Genomic DNA, 7500 nt, shown 5'->3' on the forward strand with positions numbered 1-7500 from the left:
CAAAAGTAAATTCACGTCTGTACAGTAGAACGCAGGAGAAGAAACACTCTTCAGCAATAAAAAAACAATGAAGCACAATAGTTAGTTCCTCTAAAGTCATTTTTGCTTGTTAGTACGGTTGAACTGGATCATCAAAGGTCAGCAGCAAAGACATTAGTTAATAAAATGGGATTATATACGTTTGTGTTATTTAACATATTTAATTGTTGCAGGTTTGCGTCATATTCTGAGTTTGCATTTCACTGTTTTAATTAATTTTGATGAATACTAAATCTGTTTTTTTGTGAGTGGATGAATTAATGCACATTCACATTTAGTCTAGAACTACAGTAACATCATGTTCACACAGCGCACACAACTCCTCTGCACTTCTGATTTCTCCCAGTATGAGGACAGGAGAGCTGTCAGTCCATAAATGGGAAACAAAGTAACTTGCGTTCCTTATTTGAAAAAGTAACAGATATTTTCTTGCAAATTAAAAAGTAATGCATTACTTTACTAGTTACTTGAAAAAAGTAATCTGATTACATAACTCGCGTTAACATAAACACGTCTGCTTAAATCAGACTCTAGCAGGGCCATTTTTAAAGCCAAATTTGTTATGAAGCTCAAATGTTAATAAAATAACTTATTATTCTTTAATATGTTAGGTTTAAAATCCAAATAGTAATTTTAGTGCTGTGAAAGCTGTTCTATATGATGAACTATATTCATTATTTTATTTTCAAAAAGTAATTAATTACATTTTAGTCTGTTCCTTGAATAAACCAAATGACCAGTGTTATTTTAGTATAATTGAGATATTAATTATATATATATCAGTTTTTAAGTATTTCTATTTACTATTTATAGTTTTATGCTTTTTAAAATTTGTATTAATATTTTGAATTAGTTTTTAGTTTTATATTTTCCTTTTTCATTTTAATTTTAGTTTAAGTTTGCCATTTTATTGTGTTTTGGTCATTTTTTTTGTAGTTTAATTATGTGTATGTAGTTTTTAATATTTATTTCATGCTTTTTTGTTTTTATTCATATTTTTGATTATTTATTTTTTTTTATTTTTCCTTTTTAATTTTAATCTTAGTTAAAGCTTTAGTCACTGTATTATGTGTTTGTCATTTTTTTGTAATTTTTAAAATGTCTAATTTTTATTTTATGCTTTTTTTTAGGTTTTATTAATATTTTGAATTGGGGTTTAGTTTTATATTTTCCCTTTTCATTTTCATTTTAGTTGGAGTTTTAGTCATTTTATTGTTTTTTTTTGGTCTTTTTTTGTAGTTTTTATATGTCTCTTTTGTATTTATTAACATTTTTGATTAGGTTTTTTTTACATTTTCCTTTTTCATTTTAATCGTAGTTAAAGCTTTAGTCATTGTATTATGTGTTTGTAATTTTTTTGTATTTTTTTTCTATATAGTTTCAATATATTTTTATTTTATGCTTTTTTTAGTTATTAATATTTTGAATTGTTTTAATTTTTATACTTTCCCTTTTCATTTTAATTTTAGTTAATTTTTTAGTTAATTTCATTGTGTGTTTTCATCTCATTTTTATTTCAGTCCAGTTAAATTGTAAAGCATTTCTCTAAAAACTCAGAGAAAACATTAACCTGTTAATATGAATTATATATAACTTTGAGTCTTATTTTCAAACAAGTAGTTATATATGGATTCTTAACATCTTGTATCTCACAATCGTCATTCTTTTAAGCAGACATATTTATTTGTATAAATCATATATGTGACCCTGGAGCACAAAACCAGTCATAAGGGTCAATTTTTCTAAATTGAGATTTATGCATCATCTGAAAGCTGAATAAATCAGCTTTCCATTGATGTATGGTTTGTTAGGATAGGACAATATTTGGCTGAGATACAACTATTTGAAAATCTGGAATCTGAGGGTGCAAAAAAATCTAAATATTGAGAAAATCATCTTTAAAGTTGTCCAAATGAAGTTCTTACCAATGCATATTACTAATCAAAAATTAAGTTTTGATATATTTACGGTAGGAAATTTACAAAATATCTTCATGGAACATGATCTTTACTTAATATCCTAATGATTTTTGGCATAAAAGAAAAATGTATAATTTTGACCCATACAATGTATTGTTGGCTATTGCTACAAATATACCCCAGCAAATCCTTATTAAAGCTACTGAAGTTATTCAGTCGAGAGCAGTGAGTGATTTTCTCTGTCTTTTGTTGTTTGATTAACATTAACGACAGACAGCAGCAGGTTTATTAGGCTGCTGTCACTTCAAGACCTAACATTCTACACTGTTTGTCCGATAAAGGTGTGAAAGAGCGACCTCTGGTGTTTGCGTCTGATACCTTCTCGATCTGCGCGTTCTGTTTGGATTTGTACAGCACCTCGCCGATGGCCACGAACACAGACAGCATGAGGCCGGCGGCGAGGACGATGAAGATGCCGCCAATGTTCTGCACGCCGAGAGCGCTGGCCTCCTTACTCTCCTCCTCCGGACATCCGTTCCCCCTCCACCACTTCTCCTTCATCATGTGCAGCTTGCCCTCCTCCTGCAGCTGCAGGATGGCGATGGTGATCTTGTCCCGATACGGCGAGCCTGCGTCACAAATCACTCATTAATTATAAAGCAGATAGTTCCGGTGCTTGATTCTGATTGGCTGAGCCGTGTTCGAAGCTGTTGTAAATGACTCTACAAAGTAACATACACCTTTGTTTACGTTTGTGTGTTGCTCGGCAACCACTTTGTAGCAACCACAACTGTTTCTGAGGAGCTACATTGTTTGGTGGAAGAATACTGTTTTTATTAATATCATTACACTTTATTTGCTCTGTTTTATTTTGTGAAACCTTACTACGTATATGGAATAACCGTTTTATAAAAGCAGTAACCCCCGTGAAGCCGTGGTTTACAGTGAATTTATAACAGCTAAGAGGGTTTTAGCGGAGTGCCTAACAACGGCTCTTAGCTGTTATAAATTCACTGTAAACCACGGCTTCACGGGGATTATTGCTTTATTAAAGTGTACTTGGACGGACCTTCAGACAACATTTACATTCAGCTTTACGGTCTGGTTTCCCCGTCAGAGGAGTAATGTCAATTACCGATTTTTTATTAAATAAGAAATTTAAAAATAATGAAGCTTAAAGCTTTTTTTATTCTTTATAAAATACATTTGAGCTTTAAAAGTAGTGTTGTGAATGCTGTTCTAGGTGATGAACAATATTCATTAGTTATTTTATTTTTAGTGAATGATAACTTAAATTCATTGCGATACCCTTATAGTTTTTATTAATACTTATTACTATACTACATAATTAGTTGTTAATAATTTTAGTTTTACAATTTCATTTTTAGCAGTTTTGTATGAGTCTATAGTTTAAGTACTTTTTTTTTGTTTCTCTTTTCCATTTTAAATATAGTTTGAGTTTCATTTTATGTTTTCATTATTTATTTATTTATTTTTTTCAAATTTTTAAAAATATTTTAAATTAGTTTGAATTTTTTTATATTTTCCTTTTTTATTTTAATTCTAGGTAAAGGTTTTTAAAATATGTCTATACGATTTTATTTAATGCTTTTTTTTTGTTTTTATTAATATTTTGATTGTTTTATTTTTATATTTCCCTAACTTAATTAGTTAATGTTTGTCATTTTATTGTGCTTTTGTCATTTTTAGTAGTTTATATAGTTTTTATTCATTTTTAATTTCATGCTTTTTTAGATTGTATTAATATTTTGAATTAGTATTTATTTTTCTATGTTCTTTTTTCATATTTAATTTTAGTATGTATTTTCATTTTTAGTAGTTTATGTCTGTATAGTTTTTTTTCAGTATTAGTTTTAGTTACTTTAGTACACTTAATTAAAAATGAGAAATGATTCCTTGGCAAGTAATATTTTATTTTATTTCACTTAATGTTTATTTTATTTAAATAATGATTTTTTTTTTATTTAATTAAACTATAATAACCCTGTAAGTTACCCAATATTAATTATTAAAAGAACATGTATTTAAACATGTATTGTGCTAAACAAATGAATAAATAAATACAGGCAAATAAATAAATAAGGGACGCTGTGCTAATCAACACAAACACTGCTGATGGAGCTTAAATCCTGAACATCTGTAATTGCACGAGCTGCGTTCTTTGATAAAGCACTGATGTTATTCCAGGAATATGTGTTTAAACACGGAGGATTTGTGCAGATAAAGATGGATAAATATTCCCCTTGTATTCGCTCCTCCCCCGCAGAACTGCTCTGAGATATGAAGGTTTATATAAAGCGTGCAGATCCTCTGAAGAGAAGAAGAGACTCATGGGAAATGAAACTAGAACAGAAGAAGATCGTATATGTTCAGTCTGTTTTGTGTGCATCTTTGAAAATATACTAATATGTGACCTTCACTCTTAAGGGTCAATTTTTCAAAATTGAGATGTATATATCATCTGAAAGCTGAATAAATAAGCTTTCCATTGATGTATGGTTTGTTAGGATCGGGCAATATTTGGCTGAGATACAACTATTTGAAAATCTGGAATCTGAGGGAGCAAAAAAATCTAAATATTGAGAAAATCATCTTTAAAGTTGTTCAAATGAAGTTCTTAGCAATGCATATTACTAATCAAAAATTAAGTTTTGATATATTTACGGTAGGACATTTACAAAATTCAGAGCCAAAGAGTTCAACTTAAAAAAATAAAAAATAAAGTTTTTATTACGATTCTTCAAAAATTCTCAGATTTTTCATAAAAATAAATAAATAAAATAAAAACAGTGGATGATGATTTAATAAATATTTTTACATGAATGAATAAAAAATAATCATGTAAACCTGATGTTGTAGATTTTAGACTTCTGCCTTATGAATAATATAATAATTATTATTTTCCTCCTCTTTCTCAGGTAATAATTTAACCTGTCACACCTGGCTCAAGTTAAATGACTTGTTTTATCATTTAATTTAGATTTATTACACTTATATTTATTCACATCTAAATATTTTAATGTGTTCAGTATTTTAAATAGAAAATAGTTTAATAACTAATTGTAAATTTGTTAGAACAAGGATATGGTTTCTTGTTTTTATAATTGCTTTTGCATGAAATACAACAATAATAATAACCTTTAGTGATAATACATCAAAAAATGAAAATCCTGTCATAATTTGAAAATGAAATTTGAGTATTAGATGAAAACATTATAGTGTTCAGAAGATATAATAACCAGGGTTATTATCATTAACTTAAACTAATACCACAATAAAACATTTTTGTTATTTGAAATAAAATAAACATTAACTGAACTAAAATATAAATCATGTTATTTCAGCTAGTCATTAAGTTGTTTTAAATAACTAAAACTGAATTAAAAAGCAATGCAAACTTTATCAGCATATATATATATATAAACAAAAAAAATACTAAAACGTGAAATAAGTAATTGAAAATATTCATAAAAATCATAATAGTATATCCGTGATACTAAAATGTATCGGTGATAATCGTCTACACTGAGCGTGTTACACAATAAAGAGAAATCTGTCAGCTCTCCATCATCTGTCACTGCAGGTCACCATGGCGACAGGTTTATACTGATATGATGCTGATGCTGTAGATGCAGGTCGCCATGGCGACAGGTTTATACTGATAGGATGCTGATGCTGTAGATGCATGTCACCACGGCGACAGGTTTATACTGATATGATGCTGATGCTGTAGATGCAGGTCGCCATGGCGACAGGTTTATACTGCTAGGATGCTGATGCTGTAGATAATAACAGCAGGGGTGTGTGTCGTACCCATGGGCGTCCCCACGCCGTACGCCTTGGAGTCGATCAGGCCGCCGATCTGCGTCAGGTTGCAGTTGCGCTGCGTGACGAACTCGATGGCGGTGGACTCCATCAGGAAGGCGTAGTCAGACGTCAGCACGCGATGGATGCCCTCCTCCACGCTCTTCACTATCACAGACTGACGCCGGCTGTTCATGAACTCCCACATCTTATCGTACGTCGAGATCTTGGTTTTCTGCAGCGGAGACAGAGAGGTTTATCCATTCGAACGCTGCGTTAGGATGAAATCGGACAGGAATTCAACTGAAAAGCTGCTTAACAGATGAAACTGAATCAGTGTCATAATTGATGAAAGATTAACTGATTCATTCTTGAAAATGACTATTGTCTTCTATAAAGCTGATTTATAGCATAAAATTGAATTTGTTTCATAACTGATTATTTTACAACATTAGCACTGAACTGAATCAAATTGATCTGAATTGAATCAAAACTGAACTGAATCATTCTGAATAATGACTCTATTGTCTTCTGTAGAGTTGATTTATAGCTTAAAAATCCATTTGTTTCGTGCTTGATTCATTTGAACTGAACTGAATCAAAATTGAACTAAATTGAGTTGAATAATAGCACTATTGTCTTCTGTAGAGCTGCTTTATAGATTAAAAATGAATTGTTTTCATAACTGATGAATTTTTTTACCTTAACGCTGTTATTTTCCTGTTTGTTGAACTGAATCGAATCATTCTGAATAATGACTCTGTTGTCTTCTGTAGAGCTGCTTTATAGATTAAAAATTAATGTTATTACAACATTATCACTGTTATTTCCCTGTTTATGTTTACTGAAGTGAATTTAATTGCAGTTAAACTGAATTGATCTGAAAAATGACTCTTTTGTCGTCTGTAGAGCAGCTTAAAAATGAATCGGTTTAATAATTGCTGGATTTTACAACATTAGCACTGCTGTGATCTGAATTGAATCAAAACTGAATCGAATCATTCTGAATAATGACTCAGTTGTCTTCTGTAGAGCTGCTTTATAGATGAGTTATTACATAGTTATTACAACATTAACACTGTTATTTCCCTGTTTGTTTCAGTGAAGCTGCTTCGAGTCCATCTGTACTGCATAAAGCGCTGACGTGAATAACGCATTGGCCTGCAGTACCTTGAAGAAGGTCATGGTGGCGCCGTCCTCCACCACGCCGTACAGGATCTTGGTTTGTTTGGCCAGATCGTCGGCCGAGTCGATGGGCGACTCCATGCGCTCCACCGTCAGGAAGGCGGCCAGATTTGCGGTGTAGGACGAGATGATGATGAGGGTGAAGAACCACCAGATTCCTCCCACGATCCTAGTGGACAGAGCCTTCGGCATCAGCTCCGACCCTGAGCACAGATTCATGAAGAAATAAATGCCCTAAATCAGCTGGACCCCTTCTGGACTAAGTTAAGTAACTTTTTTCATCATTTAATTTCTATTTATTACATGCATGTGTGACCCTGGAGAACAAAACCAGTCTTAAGGGTCAATTTTTTGAAATTGAGATTTATGCATCATCTGAAAGCTGAATAAATAAGCTTTCCATTGATGTATGGTTTGTTAGGATCGGACAATATTAGAAAATCTGGAATCTGAGGGTGCAAAACCCCTTACATAAAACATTTACTTGAACCCCTGAGATTTTAAGTTCATATTTCAATAATTCAACAACATA

The 7500-nt window shown here is 31.3% G+C and overlaps 1 pseudogene; it reads right to left on the reverse strand.

Moving 5' to 3' along the window:
• Nucleotides 1-7500, reverse strand: part of LOC107662241 (glutamate receptor ionotropic, kainate 2-like) — a 54639-nt pseudogene that overhangs the window by 3489 nt on the left and 43650 nt on the right.

The sequence above is a fragment of the Sinocyclocheilus anshuiensis genome, unplaced genomic scaffold (genome assembly GCF_001515605.1).
Source record: "Sinocyclocheilus anshuiensis isolate Anshui unplaced genomic scaffold, SAMN03320099.WGS_v1.1 scaffold1543, whole genome shotgun sequence".
Lineage (NCBI taxonomy): Eukaryota > Metazoa > Chordata > Actinopteri > Cypriniformes > Cyprinidae > Sinocyclocheilus > Sinocyclocheilus anshuiensis.